Source organism: Gossypium hirsutum, chromosome A11 (genome assembly GCF_007990345.1).
Source record: "Gossypium hirsutum isolate 1008001.06 chromosome A11, Gossypium_hirsutum_v2.1, whole genome shotgun sequence".
NCBI lineage: Eukaryota > Viridiplantae > Streptophyta > Magnoliopsida > Malvales > Malvaceae > Gossypium > Gossypium hirsutum.
This window is the reverse complement of record NC_053434.1, coordinates 8,606,515-8,626,878: the sequence shown is the minus strand read 5'-3', so window position 1 is coordinate 8,626,878 and position 20,364 is coordinate 8,606,515. Positions and strand designations below refer to the sequence as shown.

Genomic DNA, 20,364 nt, shown 5'->3' with positions numbered 1-20,364 from the left:
AGTTTGTACAATATTCCATACTAATTTTATCTATTATTGAAAAATTCATATCAAGGGTCTATAGCTCAGTGGTAGAGCATTTGACTGCAGATCAAGAGGTCACCGGTTCGAACCCGGTTGGGCCCTGTTATTTTTTTTAAGTTTTATTTTTATTATCATGTATTAATTTCAATTTGCACAGAATAAAAGGGTCCGTAGCTTGAACGGGTTGGGCCCTTTATAAGTTTTATTTGGGTTAGTTAATGTTTTTAACTGCATTCATTCCACAGATTCATTGAAGATGCCGAAATGGTATCATTTTTTCGGTACAGTTTGGAATTAACTTTTTTATTTGTTATGATTCTAAAAGAAATAAATATTGAAAAAGGAAAAACTATTAATTTGATGGTAAAAATATTATGGAGACCCTTATAATAAGAAACAGATTGTATTTTATCCCCTCTACTTAAAAAATAGATAAATTAATCTTTAACGTTATATAAAGAGTAAAATAGTCCTTTTGTTAAAAATTCTGCCCATTTTTACACTAAAAATTGATCTCTGTGCATCGACATGGCGTACACATGGCACAGGACGTGTCACGGTCTGGTTATTCAATCAGGCTGGTCAATTTTTAACCGTACAAATTGATAGAAAATTTAACATAAATAATCAATTTACTCTTTGATCAAATATAAACGGAGTTTACCCTTTTCTTAATAGAGTGGACAAAATACAATTTTTTTTTGACCGAGAACAAAATACAATTTATCTCTTCCTATAGGACCTCTAATTTTTCACCCTTCAATTTTCCATTTTTTCAATTTTCTTTCCTTCATACAAAGTAGAACCTTTAATGTAGATGAGAGTCCTGAAACAAGGCTAATGATGTGGCTGAAGGATACGAGGGAGTGGGTGGCCACAGGGAGTCTTTCCCACCCACTTAGGCACTTACAAAACCACCCTGTAAGCTTGTGGCTATTGGAAACAGCATTTATCTAATGGGAAAGGGGCGTAGCGTGGTAGTTGTTGATGTTAGCACTGTGGGAAGAATGGGAGGGATTATGGTAAACTATTCTCTACCAAATATCATTACCAATCATGAGATTATAAGTTGTAAATGTTTGGCCATTTGAAACATTGGGTTTTTTTATTCATGAGGATTGGAGTAGAGAGATATATTTAAATTTACTGCATTGTTTGGTTGGTTAGAATTATACTATAGAATGGATAAAGAATAGAGTAAATGATAATCTTATCCTAGATGCCCCATGAGTCCACAGAGATGCACACGGTGATTACAGTCCAGGTCTCCACCGAGTTTAGCACACAAATACGTTTGTGCGTTGTAATATATAATTTGGGTTAGTCATGTTTAAAACTTTATGCAATGACATGCATCTAAAATTTTGGAAGTTAGTTTCTATGGTGAATGAGGAGACCACTTATTGAACATATGGTAGCAGCCAAATTATTAGTGCCTGCATGCTGCTCTGCATTGTCATCTTTCTCTGCTGTATGGTGTTGCCGGGCGGTGGGATCGCAATAGACCTTGAAATTTGTACATTCCAATCATCCTCATTCACGCCAGAAGGTCATTCAACCAACAACGGCGTCTTACTTTTATCAGTACTTTTTCACGGGTCACCCACCTTGCTTAAATCTGATTGTAGTGGAAACTAGTTGATAAGTGTTTAGAGTAAAATTTGGAGCTTAATTAACCATTAAAACTGAAGGAAGTAGGCAGAGAACCTGGCGGGCTGTCGGCGAAATTTTAGTACTCTGTTTGACGGTAAATAAAAAAAATTGTAAAAATTGTCACGTGTCATTACATTACACTGGCTTAAGCTTCTGTACTTGGCTACTTGCCTACTTTATGTTCATTTGAATTCCACTAAAATTTCAGCGTTAAGATAATTCTCATTTGGATAACACAACACTCGTGAATTTGTTAACCAAGCTTCAGCCATCACAGCTTCACCATGTGATCACCTTCACCTCGCTACAAGTGGTAATTCATCATAGTTAAAAGAATTTATTAACTTGTAAGGAAGACATGAAATTCTTTTAGAATTATCTGGTGGCAGATGTCGATCTTTCTTAATATAATTTATACGTGAGTTTTGTCTAATTTATAGATATTCTATTTTTGTTCATTTAAGTTTTATCGTGTCTTCCAAATGGTCGATCATGATATGATCAGTGTTGTACACGTGATTGTTTCCCGAGTTAAAAGAAGATAACCCATATCTATAAATATCTCATTTTGACTTAAAAGAATTCTTCCTTTGCGACCTCTCCTCAACTTACGGCTCTCCACATATTATTAAGATTTCATTAGATTAAGTAATATAGTATAGTTTAGCACAAAATTAAGGTCAAACTAGCGAGAGAAACTTCGACAATGAAAATAGTTTAGAGAATTTTAGGAATAATAGGATTAATGTATGATAAGTAATTAGGTTTTTTTTTAAATAATAAAATAATTTACTATATTTTAAAAAAATCGAATTTAAAATATATGAAGCATATATTTATCTATTTCAACTCAAGTTGGAGATTTTCAATCAATATGTGATATGACTTATGTGTGAGTAGAGTTGGTAGTACAATTGAGGATGTAACTATATAGAAATGAGTCAACCTTAGAGATTTATAGAGGAAGGCCAAGTAACAGGTCCTATTGTCATTGTGTATGGGAATCGTTTGATGTTTTGTCAACATCTTCTTCTAACATATTGTAGGACACCCATGTGAAAATTTTATACATCAAATCACATTTGTTTATTTGTAAAATTAAAAATTTTTTAGTAATTTAATAATTGTGTTAAAATTGAATTGATTTGTGATATTAATTTAATTTAAAAATTTGTATTTAATATAAATATAAAATATACAAATAATAAGATTTAAAATAAAGACTTAGTAGCCCAAAAATACTTAAGTTATCATATTTTTAACATTTTAATTTTATCATTTTAATCAATGTCTTGTTTATTTTTTCATGGATAAAAAAAAAGTATAATAACTTATTTGTCCCTTGAACTTTATAAAAAAAATTATTGTCGAAACCCTTTTTTGAAAACGGGAATAGACTTTTGAAAACGAAAGTTGGGAGTCGCCACCAATCCCTTTTTTGAGGTGCAATTGGGCCACCTTATAAAACATTTTGGTCCACGAATTTTAAGAAAACGGGTTCGGGAGTCGTTTACGTACGAGGAAGGATTAGCACCCTCGACACACCCAAAATTAGTACTTAATCAATTAATTACTGTCTTAAATGTCGAAAATTAAAGATTTGGACAGAGTTCAAAACGCGATCCTCCTTTTATTGGCTTTTAACATATTTAGGTAAGTCAAATGTGTATTAAAGACCATCTCACCTTGAGGTAAAACATTACATCCAGTACGTTAGGACACAACATTTTTTACCCTCAAATGTGATCTTGCCTTTAAAACGTTTGTTTTAGCTTTAAGAGGATATTCAAATATTCAAAACAAACAAAGAAAGCGAAACCCAGCACGTTAGGGCACGATCCTTTGAATTCTTTAAATACCGAACATTGCCTTTATTTTAAAAAATAATTGAGAATAAATCTGTGAATAAATGAATTTGGGCAATTAAAATTAAAAAACGAAAATAATGATATGTCACATGCAAATAACATTACCATAATAAACTAAACGATGCATATTAACAATAAAACATAGTAGCAAAAGAAAGAGGTTTAATGACAAATAATAAAATGGTAGTGGTAACATATTAATAATGGTACAAACGAAAGAAATAAAAACAATTATATAAATATATAAAACAAAAGATAATAGGAAAAAGGATTCCTAATAATATACATATTAATAATAAGAAAATAGTCGAAACAAACAAAGTATAATTTTAAAACGGGATCTTCAAAAAATAATAGCTGTATACATATAATTAAGAAAAATAATTTTAAAAAATAAATAAATAATAAATACACAATATACAAGTAGAATAATATGGAATCAATAATAAAATATATATATATATATGAAACAATTAATAACGTTGTGCGTACATATATAAAAATAATTTTAGAAGTATTTGAATTTAATATTGTAGTAATTTTAAAACAAAGAAATATAAGTATATGATAAAACTCTAGGAAATTATATACATAAGAAAAAATATTTATTTAATATATTAATAAAAACAAATAGTACGAACTATTATAATAATAAAATATAATGAATAATATTAGTAATAAAATAATATTAACTATTAACAGTAAAGTATAATAAAATAGTAATAATAAAAATAATAATACTAAAAACAATTAATTTTATGGTAAAAATGTCCAAAATAATCGAAATAGGGCTTAATTGAATTAAAAAATGAAATTCTGAGGTGAAAACATAATAAAAGGAGATAAGGGGACCAAAATGCACACGCGAGTAAGGAGGGAGGGGTCTGAGCATAAATTTCAGGGGTAATTTGAAAGCATTTAAAGAAAACAAAAACAAAACTTGATTGAACGTAGGCGCAGAGGAAAGGGACTGGTCACAAAAATTGCCCATTTAAAATAAATATGCGCAGTTTCAGCCTATATTCAATGCACGACCTACTTTTCCCGTTCCCCGGGCTCTGCTTTTGAGAATAAAAAAATAAAAACAAATGAAGCTTTCCTTTTAATTTTTTTAAAACATTAAAGAACCTTTTAGAAAACCCAAAAAAATTTATCCATCATTTCTCTTATTTTTCCTAAAAAACAGAGAGAAAGCTCTCAAAACTTTTCCTTTTCGACCGGCGCCGCCTTCATCGTAGATTCGGCGCGCCGACGCCGCCGACTTCGCGAGTTTGCCGGTAAGTCCCCTCTCTCCCTCTCTTGTTTTTTAAAACCGTTAGAAAAATAATGGAAAAGAAAAAGAACAAACGAAATCCGAATCAAGAAAAAATTCCAAAAAAAGAATGAAAAATCACCTTTCGAACCTTAGTCCCGATTCTCGATTTACTCTTGACTTTTGTACATTCTCTATTATATTCGAAAAAAGATCCCTTTTACAGTGTTTTTCGAGGGCTTTTATAGCCCTTTTTACAAATATTTTGCTGTTGTACGTTTGTAGGTATGGCGAGGATCACGGAGGCCGTGGGTTGCGCGAGCAACGACGTACGATGCGGAGGTGGGTAGCAGCGTGTGGGAGGGGGGCTGCTTCGGGTGTGCAGCGCTGGAGAGAGGTTTAGGTGGGTTTTGGGGTATTGGGTTATTGGGTGTATTGGGCTTAGAGATTGGGTTAGGTTTACTTAGTTAATTGTTTTGGGTTTTAAATGTATTGGGCCCTGGGCATAAATTGGGCTTAACAATTATTTTAACCCTCCATTTAATTTTTCACATTTTTTAATTCTTGAGTTTATATCGTTTATCAAATCAACCCAAAGTAAATGAAAAAGTTAACAAATGTTAATTTTGTTGACGTGACATCCACGTAGTTAATGTGTATTGTAATATCCCGAATTAGGGCCTAATCAGAATAGTAGTTTCGTGACCACAAATTCAAGATAGAAATAATTATTTTATGATTATTATGAGGTCTATGATATGATTGCATGATTGTGTGAAAATTTCGTGAAGAAATTCTATGCATAAAGTGCTTAATTTGAAGTTAGGGACTAAATTGAATAAGTTGCAAAACTTGCATTCTAGAAATTTCTGGTATGAAATTGCTTTGAAATATTAATTAGGAGGTCCTAAATAGCAATTTGACCAATTTTAAAGTTTATGGACAAATATTGGACATGAATGGAATTTTTGGAAAGTTTAGTAGTAAGGGCATTTTGATCATTTAGGGGTAAAATGAATTAAAATACAAAATTAAAAGCCAATTTTGCTCATCTTCTTCACCATGGACGTGTATACCAAGGGAGACTCTATGGATAGGGTTTCCAAGCTTCCAAGCTCGATTGTAAGTCTGTTCTAGCCTCATTTTTAATGATTTTTACGTTTTTTGAGTCTCAGTAACTTGATTTAGCTTATGCTAGCAATAATTCAACCTAGGGTTCATATTTGGAAAAACACCCATAGGTGAAATTTGTGTATTTTGGTGTTTTATGATAGAATATGAGGTTTTAAATTATGTTAGACAACTTGTGCTACTCGGTTTTAAGTGAAAACGAGCAAAAGGGCTTAATCGGTAAAAATACCTAATAGTCATAAGTACATGTTAGAGTGAGAATTTGATGTTGCCATAGAAGGAAAAAATGATCAGCATATCATAAAACATAAGAAAATAGGATGAAGTTTAATTTCTGAACCTTGGGGCAAAAGTGCAAATATGCAAAAGTTTAGGGGTCAAAATTAAAATTTTTAAAAATATGATTTTTGGAACCATATGAATAGTGTGACTAATTATTAGGCTAAATGTGATATTATAGATGAAGGAAATCGAGATTCAGGCTTAAATAGGGAAAATATAAGGTTATAGACTAAAATGGTAAATTGCTGTTTTTGGATCGAGGTAAGTTCGTATGATAATAATAATGCAATGTTATGTTTGAATTATATTTCTTACTATTATTGCATAAATTTTATGATTTAATATATTGGAAAAGTTGATGGAATGGTGTTTATGATGTGGAAATATGACATGAAAAAATGTTACATGAAATGCAAGAAAATGAAGATACATGACAAGTGACTATGAAATATGTGATATATGTTATGTAAATTCTTAAAAGCTGATTTGATATTTGAGTTGTGTCTTATTATACTATGAATGGACAATTGGTACTATGGATAGTGAGATCGACACTTCGAGTAAATTCGTACATAAATAATCTATCGATTCTTTTTATTTTGATTTCATATGAAATGTAGCTGCCTATCAAACGGTTATTTGATGTAAATTATGAATTTAAATTGATTACAGACAATTTAGTAAAATGTTGAAAAGTGAGGGATTTCCCGATTGAACCTTCGGAATAAAAACGATACGAATGATCTATTTTGAGGTCGCATGTGTAGTACTAAGTGCAAGTTACTATGCTTACCCGAAAACTGTGATCACATGTGTAGCACTAAGTGCAGGCTACTACGTGTATCAGATGGTTAGGTCACGTGTGTAGTACTAAGTGCAGGCTACTACGTGTACTGGATAATTGGTCACGTGTGTAGTATTAAGTGCAGGCTACTACGTGTACCAGATAATTGGTCGCATGTGTAGTACTATGTGCAGGTTACTATGCGTACCAGATAGCTATGGCTACAAGTGTGAAAATATGTGCAGACAATTGAGTATCAGTTATTATTCCGAAGAGTTCAACGGAAAAATCGATTAAGTAAAAATACAATTGAACATGATTATATGATGAATAAGTGTAGGTATATGTTTATGAAAAATTATGAGCAATGTGCTCGATAATTGGGTGAATTTCGATAAGACAAAATGGATTAAGTGGAATTATGTAAGAATGAATTTTAGTGGTAAAAGAGTGTTGGACAGCAGCAGTTGCATGACTTTGAAAATTCACTAAAAATTGTGGAAGTTGAATAAAAATGCAAATGATATATGAAAATAAATCTTAATGAGTCTATTTTTACATGAAAGAAACAGAGGAAGCAAAAGAATTCTATATTGTGTGATATTTGAATTCTTGTGAAACAGGATCTGAATGAATTCGAGATTCCCTGTTCTGACTTTAGAAATTCACCATAAATTGTAAAAAAATTATTAAGAGTCATACCTTACATGCATGGATTCCTTATTGAGTCTATTTTTAAGGGAAATAAACGGTATGGTTGTTGAAATTCTGTACAGGGAGAAATTTGGTTCGTAGTGTACAGGGGTCAGAGTAGTCGTACCCTGAAACAAGGGAAACTTTAATGAATAAACTGTACTAATTGGATAAACCAAAAATTCTTTAAATTTTATGGGAGAAAGATATATGAATCTAGTTTCAAGGAAAATTAACGAAACTAAATTTGGAGTTTTGTAGCTTCAGATATGAATGATTTAGTAACTGTAACTCGATAACACAGCTTAACCTGAACATGTGTAATTGTACAATTATAGTGTTTTATCTTGAAAAGCATGGTAGTAATTGCTTATTATTTTCATATGAGCTTACTAAGCGTAAAGCTTACCCATCCTCTCCATTTCTTTAGTATTGGCAGGTCGGCTCGGGGTTGGAGATCGTCGGAGGCAAAATCACACTATCAAACTATCATTTTTGGGAAAATTAATTCAAATATTAGCAATATCAAGTGAGTGTCATGTATAGGAAGTTGGTTTGTGATATGTATTTTTATTATGATTTTAACCTTATGTATCAGTCTGCATTGAGTTATCGTATATGATCATGAGATGTGGTCCTTATCCATTATGGTTTATAAGTTTAATTAATCGTGCCATGTCCTACGTTTTGATGTGATGATATAGTTAGCTTTGTTTGTTATGCGTGTGTTCGAAAAGTTTTTAATTAAATGAAATTTTATGGCCCCGTTTTCGTCTATGTGTATTGTTAAGTCTGGTAATGCCTCGTACTCTGTTCCGGCCTTGGATACGGGTAAGGGGTGCTACATGTATGCCACGTTAGCAATTAATTAACATTTAAAAAGAACTCTAAAAATATTTTTTATTAATTTTACTAATTCTTAAAATAAATTTTATAATTTTTTTTAATTTTTAAAAAATTTTAAAAATTAATTAATTACTGACATGATATCCATGTTGATTGCCACATGGATGTACGTCAATAAAGTTAACAAATGTTAATTTTTTAATCCATTTTAAAGTATTTTTTTTTAGAAAAGAGACAACATCAAGAGATTACAATAGACAAATCATAAATTAAAAGGACCTAAACCCATTACGATCTTCATCCAACAAACTTTTAACCAAATCTAGCGAAACTATATACATACAGAGCAAAGAATATCTTGTGTCAGCAAATTAAGAGATGAAAAATTAAATAAATGATTAAAATATTTTTTTATAAATTTAGAAATCCAAATAAATAATTATGCCAAAAATATAATTTACATACCTTTATTGTCGTTCCGTTCCTACTATTAAATTTTGTGTTTTGAAGATTCTGATTAAATATGGAGTTAAATCGAATTCGTTTTCTTTTTAGGAAAATTAAATTAAAATTCTTACTTAAGTAATATTGAAACTTTATTTATTGAATTATAAGAAGAAGGTAATTCTGACACTATAATTCGAATTCAAGCCACACCTATCAGATGAAATCAAATGAACCCATAAGTTCAAACTTTTATCCTTTTAATTAAAAAGATTTTGATAATATTTTGAAATGTGTTGCATATTTTTTAAAATCGAAAGAAGATTTTAAAATCTAATACATCGATAGACAAGCAAAGTTAGATCATAATAAGAAATATTCAAAGGTGGGCCCCTAAGAAGTTCCAACCTCTTGACTTGAAGTCATCTCATCCATCCTCAGATATTTTTGCAAATTCAATATGATTTCTTTATGAAGCTCATTTTATGTATAGTTTAGTTGATAATTATATTTCGTCTTTAAATTAAAGCCAAAAGATAATATGTCTACTTTGCACAAGTTTGTGACTTCAGTGGCACTGACCCTTTATCTCAATTCATGATGATAATTTCAGATTTCACAAAGTTATAATTACATTTGTTTCAATGTCTTCCTATCATTTGAAATTCCATTTCAAATCAAATATTTTAAATTTAATTTGAATAGATTGAAATTCGGCTCTATTTAATTTTTAATATTCAAAATTTATATTTTTATTTTTAACTATTTAATTTCATCTAAATCATAAACAATTTTGCTTATATTTTTTTTTTTATAATTGGGGTGGAAAATATTTTTATAATTGAGAGTAAAAAATAAATTGTTAAATGGAACCTAAACTCTGTCTATAACATAATATTTTTATCACTAAATTAAAATATTATTAAATTATGCAATAACGTATTAAAAGTATATATAAACAAAGGTAATAGGCTTATTTTCAAAAAAAAAAAATTAAATTTTCCTAAATTAAATCCCAAAATAAGTATAAGAAAATGCAACTTCTTTTAATAAAAATAATAATGAAACCCAGCACCATAGTTTACGAATTGCGTCAACCTCTTTTCTATTCTTTATTCATTATTATTTTTAATAATTATTCATAAGTACAATTGATATGATTCATTCAACTCTAAAATGTAAATGTTAATGCTTAATATATTCAAAAGTAATAGACAAAAATAATAAGGTTTAATTTATTATTTGGACTCGAAATTTTCAATTTTTTTTATCTATTATAATTTTTAGTCTGTTATTTTAACAGACATTATTTCTCCATTTGAACGGAAATAGTGAGTTAAAAAAATAAATTATATTAATATCATATAGTTTGTAGGTACCAATAAAATAGTATCACCATTAAAATTTAAAGATAACAAAAAGAATATTATTATACACTCATCTATATTTAATATCTTCTCCAACTTAATTTAACTGTAATTAAATTATTAATTAAAATAATTAATTTTTTAGATTATGAACAAACATCTTTTCTTCTTTTACAAATTTTAATTATTTTTTTCATAAGTTAATATTTTTTATTTTTTGTGCAACCAATTTTTTAAATTTTGTGCAATTTTTTTCATGTCATCGACACATAATTTTAGTAATTATATTACCCTAAACCTCGAACCCTGAGGTTCAAGGTTTGGGTTTGTGATTTAAGATTTAAGGTTTGAGTTTAGATTCAAAATTTAAGATTTGAGTTCGGAATTGGGATTGGGGGTTCAAAGGTTTGGGATTACGAATTTAAGGTTTGGGTTTGAAGATCTAAGTTTTTTGTTCAAGATTGAGGATTCTATATTCAGGGTTTAAAGTTTTAGATTTGGGGTTCAAGTTTAAAAAATTTACCAAAATTATGTGTCAATAATATGAAAAAATTTGTCAAAAATGTCATTAAATAATTGGAAATGAACCATGAATAATGTGATGTGAACCTTCCATGAAATAATTTCTCTATAGATGAGTGTATAGTAATAATTTCATGTGTTTAAAATTTAATAATGTGAAAATTTTATTGATGTTTAGAAAGCTTAAAAATAACCATATCTAGCAACTACATGGTCATATAATATGTATCATAAGGGAAGCCATGAAAGCTCTCATGATCATTGTCTTCCCCTAAATAACCATCACCTATATATATATGTATGTAAGGAAGCAATATGTATCGAAATAAAACAACCTTATTTGGTTAATTTACAGCCTCTCAAACCCTGAAAGGTCACATAATAGAATTTATAACTAAGGATTATTGATCTTTATTACATATTAAAGCAGTAAAAGAGTATGACCTACGCATGCCTACTGAAAGTGGATGCCTCGATCAAAAAACTTAAAGGATCATTATGTACATATAATATAAATGATATATGATATTATAGGATGTCCTCATTTGTCATCATCCACTGCCACACAGAGGATGAAAGTATCATAATAATCTTAATATCATAGGAAGGTGCGTTGAAACATTATTGATTATATCTCTTTTATATGTATAATTATAAACTTAGCTTCCGAATACCCATTTCTGCAAATCCAACTTAGCATTGGACTCCTAATAGAGTTGATGGAAGGAGACGGGAAAGAAGAAAAGATGAAGGATTTGAGAGAAGCTTTTGGGGTGTATGATGGAGATGAAAGTGGGGTTTATTACATCCAAAAAAGGGATGAACAAAATGCTCATGGAATTCGGGGAGTCGAAGTCGGTTGATGGACGTATGGTGATGATCAAGCAATTTGATCTCAATGGCGATGGAGTTACCAGCTTTGAGGAATTCAGAGTAATTCAGTAATCCATGGTCATGGTTGTCTCTTTTTTCTCTTTTTATTTCTTAGTCATTTCTTTGTATCTATGACTATCTATTTCGGGTATCATCATTTGTTATATGTATATAAACATGTATACATATTCTTGTAATTAATGAAATTTTATTGTTTAAGCTCTAACAAGTTAAATATATTGGTCATGAAAATGAGTGGTGGTTAATAATCCTATTCTTATTCCTTGTTAGGGACACGGTTTGATGAAATTAGACTTTTTCACTTTTTCTGATAGTTTTTGATTAGAAGCAGGAACAATGCGGGTAGCAGACAACGTTGGAGAGGAAGCCTAAGGAGAACAAGAGAGTTTAATCGTGAGAAAGGAGAGATGCGGCACATTTTTAAATTGAAGGTGCCAAATTAGGATAAAAAAAAGTTTAGATATTAAAAAATATATATATATATATACTTCAAAAGATCAAATCATGAATTAAACCAAATAGTGATAGAATTGATATAAACATCACAGTTCCAGGTGCTTTAAACGTCTTTATTTATTTATTTATGTTGGAAGCTTTATCCAAATTGATATAATAATTAATTATATAAAAGAAAAGGATATTATATCTTAAATTTATACCTACAACAAACAAGGGGTTGCATTAAACTAATCCTGCAAAACAGTTTATGATATCAACTCATTTTAAATTTTTATTTCCCAACATCTATAAAAGTCAACCTTGACCGATGAGAATAAAAAATTATCATCGGAATTATTATATTAAATAGCCTAGATTTGTTTTAGTTTGTTATTAGTACTAAAACAGAAGGGAAGAGGATAAGCAAAACCGTGGAGGTGGAAACACACCTTTTTCTCTCCCCGCACTGCATTTATTTGATACAAAAAAATCACACAGAATAGCAAATTGAATTCCATATCTGGAGCGGTTGAGCGAAATGAGTTAGTCTTTAAAAGGGAAATAATTATACCTAGCTCAATCAAGTATCCCTATCGTATTTGTAGAATTATTATATACTATAAATGGAAAGGAATCTAATAAAAAGAATTGTCAAATTTTTTTTTATAATCAATAAAGATTGATGCTATAATACAATCCCCTTATCAATTGACAAGAGAATCCCTCCTTTTTTTTTTTTTACCAAAATATTTTCTTTTATTTAAGATTGTTCCAAAAATTGTGTTCCTTCTGATTTATTTTATATAAGATATTTATATATATATTTTGTTAGATTATAGAAGGCGAGGGGGAGAAGAGGGAAGAAGGGGGGGGGGCGGGTGATGTTATCAGTGCTTAGAGAAAGATATTTTGAGACTGATGGTCTGTCTACACACAGAGCAATATTAGTGGTAAACAGAGAAAGGTCACATGCGATGCAAAGTAAACAAGGCTTTGCCCTTCTTCTCCCCACTTTCAACTATTGCTTGCCTCTTCACCACGCGCTCCTAGTCAACGTTGACAACATTTATACCTGCAATTTATTAAGGAATCTGTATTAATTGTGGTAAATGAAATGGTATTTATTTAATTAAATAATTAAAAATGTAAATTTTTAAATAATTCCTTACTATCTTTCCAAGTTTCTAGTGAGTTATCAAATAGTTTTCAACATCTTTAGTTAGTTACTTAAGGTGTATTGGTTTAATATATTACTGAAAATGTAAAATTTTGAAATAATATTTTTAAAAAATTTAAAAATCATCTTAGAGACAGTAATATTACATTTTTAATAATATTAAATTTGATAATATAAGATAATTTTAACACCAATCTTCCTTAGGTAATATACAATTTTATGAAATGTTACGACAATTTTACTATTTGGTCAATGTTCGAATAATAGAGTCAATATTATTGAAAAAATTTTACATAAATACTACTCGAATAGGATTATGCTTAGACTATGAAAGGAATAAAAACACCTATTATTATATACCTATAACTCATTTATTGATTATTTATAAATATAATTTTAATACCATATTTTTCTTTCATCCATATAGTTTATACCTATGTTTAAAAAAAAGTGTTAAAGAATAAAACTATTGACATTGAATATTATGATAATATAAGGATCTAAAAAATATATACTTAAATTCGTATTAAAATTATTATTTTTTAAATAAAATGTTGAATATTAATCAATAAGCACCAATTTTATCAAACACGATTATTGGTATGCTAATGTTGTCTAAAATTGTTTTGACATCTTTGCTTATAGATGTTAAAAAATAAACAAATTGTACAATAAATACAACAATTTAACAAAATATGCTTTTAGACAATATTATATTCCTTCAATTATAAAATAAAACTTTACATTTTAGTCAAATAAATCAAATAATTCATGTAACATATTAGATAATGTGTTAGATAATCTTTTCTCTCTTTTTATAGGAAAATAGAATTTCATTATCCCAAAAACCAAAAACAATGAGAAATTTGGAGAGCAACTATACTTAAGCAATCAACCTTATCCAATGCACCCAATCCTAGCTCCTCTCATTCTTTCATAGAAAAATAGAACAATCGACAACTTAAATATCCTAGATAGTAAAAGAACAAGTAACAAATTCAGAGTAGGCCGTATAATATAAAGTCACTTGCGCCAAAGTGTGAGCAGCTCTATTAGTGCTCCTGCGAATCCTACGGATAAGGAAAGACCGAAAATTGGAACTAATATGAGAACAATCATTTATCAACAACCCTAAATCCAACATATCCAAACAATTATTAGAAAAAGCATACCAAAGTTGTTGACAATTAATTTCCAACACAATATCATCCACTTGCAATGATTTTAACCTAAAATGGGCATCGCGTGTAGTAAGGACTTCAACCATAAAAAGGTCCAAATTGCTTCTAACAAAACCTTTACTACAACGTACAAAGCCTCCCATATCATTTCATAACACCAGTGCCCAACCCATGGAATCACAACCAGTGAAAGTAGTGCCATCAAAATTACACTTAAATTTACCTACCGGCGAATAGCACTAGTGAATGTCACCACTCTCAAACAACACCCTAAGCACCAATTGTGATTCTAACACCAAGTGAGCAGCCACCACCGATGCAAAAAAAGATAGCGCCTAATGCACAACAAACTCCAATGTCGATATTTGTTGTTTCCAAAAGGCAATATTATAATGGTGCCAAATACTCAAAATAGAACATAAAAGCTTCCTTCTACGCTCAATTCGCTGATCAACAAGAGCCATGCTAATAAAATCTACTATAGAACCTGATTGGGAATTAATGCCCAAAAGATCCTAAACAACTTTTGCATGAGAATAACCATAACACCCCTCACCCGACCTGGCCGTCAGGTTCAAGCTACGGAATGCTACATTCATTCCCAAAATAACCAACGTTACATTTATAGAAAATAATAATTCAAACAAGCAACTATATTTTAAACACATTTATATTATATTAAACAATTAAATTCGAGCCTTAATCGAGCTTATGAAAACTCTTTTGTTGACCCGAGCACGAAATAAGACTAAATTGTAAAGTTTCAAAACTTCAGGATCGACATCGTGACATCATCACTTCCATGTTGTGACATTGCCAAACAGTTTATCATGTCACAACGTCAAGCCACTCAACGTCATGACATCACATACTGTTGCCTAGCATTGCGACGAGGAAGTATGGTCATCAAGGCGAAGACTCTATTTTTTGGAAAAATTTGAACCATTTTGTAACGCCCTAATTTTCGGGAATTCTGTGAATGTTGGCAAAATTTCATGCTTTGATTTTGTCATTTGTGAGTGAAATTATGAAATAGGACCTATGTGAAAATGTTTGAAAATGCTATAGGCTAATTTGTAGTGGCCAAATAAATAGTAGTGCAAATAGGAGGATTTGCATGTCAAACCTCCCATTTTACATGAAGTGGCCAGCCATCATGTTGTTGTAGACAATATGAGCACTTGATATCCATAATTCATGGTACAAATTGATAATGGGTTAGGTAAATGTTCCATGATAATGGATTAGGTAAATATTCCATGATAATGGGTTAGGTAAATGTTCCATGATAATGGTTTAGGTAAATGTTCCATGATGGGCATTTCATGTCTTTTGTATTAAAGAATTAAATGGATGAAATATGAAATTTTATTAAAAGAAAAAGGGGTGAAAAGAACAAAGTTTTGTCCATCTTTGTTCATCATAGCCGAAAGTTAGAGAAGAGAAAGGAGAGGAGAAAGCTCTTGAATGTTCGGTCACTTGGGGAAGAAAATTGAAGGTAAGTTCATGGTAGTTTGCTTCTATCTTGATGTTCATGAGTTCTTCTTGATTCTACCTTAACTCTTGAAGCATATTTTGGTTTTTAGTTGTGTTGTGAGCATTTAGTCATGAATTAAAATGAAGGAAATGGTTGTTGTTTCATGTTCTTTTGATGAAAAATGGAAGATAGGTGAAGTTGAGCCAAACAAATGAGCATGCATGTGCCTTAGATGCTAAGGGGAAAAATCGGCTAACATGTTGTGCTTTAAAATGATGAAATGGAGATTATACTTAAGTAAAATCATAGATATGTGATGATTGATTGGTGATATACATGTTTAAATAACAAGCATGCAAGTTAGGTGTGAAAGAGTGATTTGGTAATAAATCTGCTTGGGACAGCAACAGTAATGAGACTTTGGAAAATCACCATAAATTATGAGAGATGAGTTAGAAGCTACATAAATTATGTAATTAAAGCTTAATGAGTCTAGTTTCAAATGGAATAAACGAGAACATATTTTGAATTCTGTACAATGAGAAATTTGATTCGTAATGAAGAGTGGTCAGATTAGTCAAACAGTGAAACATGGGAAATTTTGAGAAAAATCTGGTATTGATTGGCTAAACTAAAAATTCTGAAAATTTTATGGATAGAAGATATATGAGTCTATTTTCAGGGAAAATTAACGGTACTTGATTTGGAGTTTCGTAGCTCTAGTTATAAATGATTTAGTGACTGTTGCTCAGGAAGACAACTTGCAGTGAAAGTTTGATTATGTAGTAAACATTGACAAAAAAATTGTTAATGAGTTGCTTATTGATTTCTTATAAGCTTACTATGATCTGTAGGTGTGGTTGGTCGAATATTGTAAGGGGTTAATACGTAGTTCGTATTTGAATAGTGAGATTAACGTGTTAGTAATCCAATTGTAGGCAGTTCGTGTATGGATCTCGTCAGCATATCGTCGCAAACAGGTGTGTAACTAACACCCTCTCATAGACTAGATTGGCAAAAGCCGAAAAGCCGAAAAGCTGAAAAGTCGGTATTTTGGGAATTTGCGAGTATGCGAATGCTCGTAAGATAGTTGGGTTTGTATATTTGGTAATCTAAAGTTATAAACTGCAGTACGCGCGATTTCGTACATTTTGATAATTTGGGCTTAATGGGCCAAAGATCGGGTTCATGGGCCAACGGGCCCAATTCGGTAAGTATGCGCGGTAAGTTTTCTAATAGTACGTAAATAGTTAGGATATGCATGAAAACTCTAAAAGCAGCTAAATTACTATAATACCCTTATGTATGAAAATTACTGTTATACCCCTAGGTGCAAAATTACCGTTATACCCCTAGGGTTAATTTTGACTGAAAAGCATGACGATCTGATTCTGTATGATGTATGCCATGATTATATATCTGTTGCATGGGGACATGGGTTATATTATGGAGGAAGCGTCCTGGTGGCTATGCCACAATTATCTGATCTGGTGGCTCTGCCACATATATCTGTTCTGGTGGCTATGCCACGATTATCTGATCTGGTGGCTCTGCCACACATATCTGTTCTGGTGGCTCTGCCACAATATCTGTATCTGGTGACTTCATCACAATATCTGGCAGCCTCGCTGCGATTTCTGTGGTGTGTAGCGGTTGGGTGGGTCGAATAGTCTCCCCACATGGTGTAAGGCTGGTACGGGGGTGTTATGGATGAATCTGGGTTGGATTTCTGCATAAACATGTAATATCTGTTCTGTTCTGTTATGGGCCTATGGGCTTTATTCTGAATTTCTATTCTGGGCTAAGGCCAACTTATTCTGTTTCTGTGGGTTGAGCTGATTTAGACTATGGTTGGGTTATTTTACACACTGAGTTTCCCCAAACTCACCCCTTTTATTTTCATCCACGCACGTAATCCCCAACCATAGTGGGCTAGGAGCTGTGAGGGAATTCGGAGTGGCCACCCGTTCTGAAAGTTTGATTTTCTTCTGGTGAACTGGACATCCTTTTAATTACGTTTGAGGTTTTGGGCTTTTAAATGTAATAAGGCCGCTTATTTATTTTTGATGGTTTTTATATGTTTTATTAAGATAGGTAATATTTATATTTAACTGTTGAAATTGGATAGCTTTAGGGCGTGTTTTCAAAAATAGTAATTGATTTCAAAATAACACGAAAACAGGCAAAGCTTCCGCAATGAAGATATTTTCCAAAATTAATCACTTTTCCTAAAAATGACTTAATCAAATCGGTTTCCTAGAAATATACATGACGTTAAGGTATGGCAATGGCGGTTTGCATGTCTAGGATTGGATCCGAAGGGAGTTTGGTACTTAAGCAGTCCGATGGACTCACCTCCTCTTTTCCGGTTTCCTACTTGGTGCACAGCTTCCATTCACTTTAACCTATAATGAAATCATCTTTTAAAACACTCAGTAAGTTTTCTTTCTGGATCGGAAATGTTTTGAAAGCTTCGATGTGGCATGTCGGATCCGGCCATAATGTCTGGGCCGGGTAAGGGGTGTTACACATTTGGTACCTATTTCGAGCTTCCACCCAAACTTACTTATTCTGTGCACAAATGCACAACTTTACCTTCACCAAACATCCAAAACACATGTTAAAACAATTCATTCAACTATTCTCAATCAAATAATCTTTTTAGGACCTTATACTATCAATAATTACAAAAAATTTACATCAAATTCAAAATCTATACACTTCAGTCCCTAGTTCAAAAACTAGTAATTAAACTTTACAATCTAGTGCTTTTTCAATTCGAAGCCTAAAATCTAACAATTTATACCAATTTCTTCAAGAAACCATCAATGCCAAACTAGCCGATTGACGCATAAAGACCAACTAACACACAAAACACTTATTCTACATCATGTAAGGTAAGAAGTCCCTCAATCATGTCCGTATCCCAAGCTCCACCATTTGTATGTATTAAATTGTTGACCTTCGAATGTTTATACCCTCAATGGGAATGAAATTAATAAAGAAATTATCATCGTTGCAAACACAAGGATCATTGAAGACCTCTATTGCCCTCCTATCACCAACTCTCTATTTAACCTCTTTAGAAAGCACCGTAATAGTATTATGAATACTCTTTAAAATAAAAGAAGGTGAAGTACCTCTAGATGCATCAAGGAATCCACAATATAGGAAATATCTAGCTCTGTAATTTCTACTAGAAAGAGACTTGGGCGTAGAAAGGAAACGCCAACCTTACTTTTCGAGGAATGTTAGATTAAAACAATACAAGTTACGAAGGCCCATCCTACCATACTGTTTAGGTACACAAAGCTTATCCCAAGAAGCTTAGTGTATATTTCACTCATCATGATCAAAACCCCACCAAAAGGAGTTCATCATTTTTTGCAAGTCATTACACGCATTGTAAGGGAGTAAAAGCACACTTATATTATAAACAGAAATAGGTCAGAGCAACTGTTTTAAGCATAATTTCCTTGCCTGCAATAGAAAGAAATTTATTCTTCCAACTGTAAATACGTTTGCTCAAACACTCTTTGAGAAAAACAAAAAAAAAATACTTATTTTTTATTGTGTTCAACAAACGACGAAAAATTTAAATATCGATCATAATTAAGAGACGCTATAACATCAAGAATCGAGCAAATTCCTTAACGCTTGGTGTTAGATAATGTTATATTTTGATACTCTTATTACTAAAGATAACTTTATATCTAATTAACCAAACGTTTTATAAGGGTTTTTTTTAATGGAATAATAACCTTGACAGACGTTAATGAAAATGTTAGGCGAATAAACTTAGATGTAGGTACGTACAACTTGAACTTCAAATTAAAATATGAAATATACGTACTTGAGAAATAGCACAAGTAAAAAAGGCGCGCGTGGGAGGTGGGACCAGACAGGTTTTTCTTGACATAGCATTTAATATTCAAATTCCAACTTCAAATATGAGTTAAGGAAAGAGGATTTATCCTTGAACTAAACGCTTTGTTTTCTGTTGAACTTTTCTTTGTCCCTTTGTTTCCTCGTCTTTTACCTCACTTTCCCTGTTTTAGATTAAGGTTTTCAACTGCATTTCACCTATGCTTACACCTTATAATTACTTTTAAAATATACAAAATTTATTTGTCTTCTTGTCCGCAAAATTTACATATGTTAGCAGCAAATAAATATATTTAATATTGATTGTGATGTTAAGAAACTTCACTGAAATTCGAAAGTGGATTGAATAATAACCTTTAAAAAATTTATAAAAATTTAAGAAATTAATAATTTTCAATTACTATGTCTTAAACCAGCCTTGGTCAGTCAATAAACCCAAGCATGAT

The 20,364-nt window shown here is 31.1% G+C and overlaps 1 long non-coding RNA gene and 1 other non-coding gene across 2 annotated transcripts; both read left to right on the top strand.

Moving 5' to 3' along the window:
* Positions 1-54: 54 nt before the first annotated feature.
* On the top strand, positions 55-126 carry TRNAC-GCA (transfer RNA cysteine (anticodon GCA)). Its single transcript has one exon. It is a non-coding gene; the product is annotated as a tRNA-Cys (tRNA).
* Positions 127-4,397: 4,271 nt separating this feature from the next.
* LOC107923646 (uncharacterized) lies at positions 4,398-5,358 on the top strand. The gene is made up of 2 exons (XR_001691593.2): positions 4,398-4,822; positions 5,083-5,358. It is a non-coding gene; the product is annotated as an uncharacterized lncRNA (long non-coding RNA).
* Positions 5,359-20,364: the final 15,006 nt, after the last annotated feature.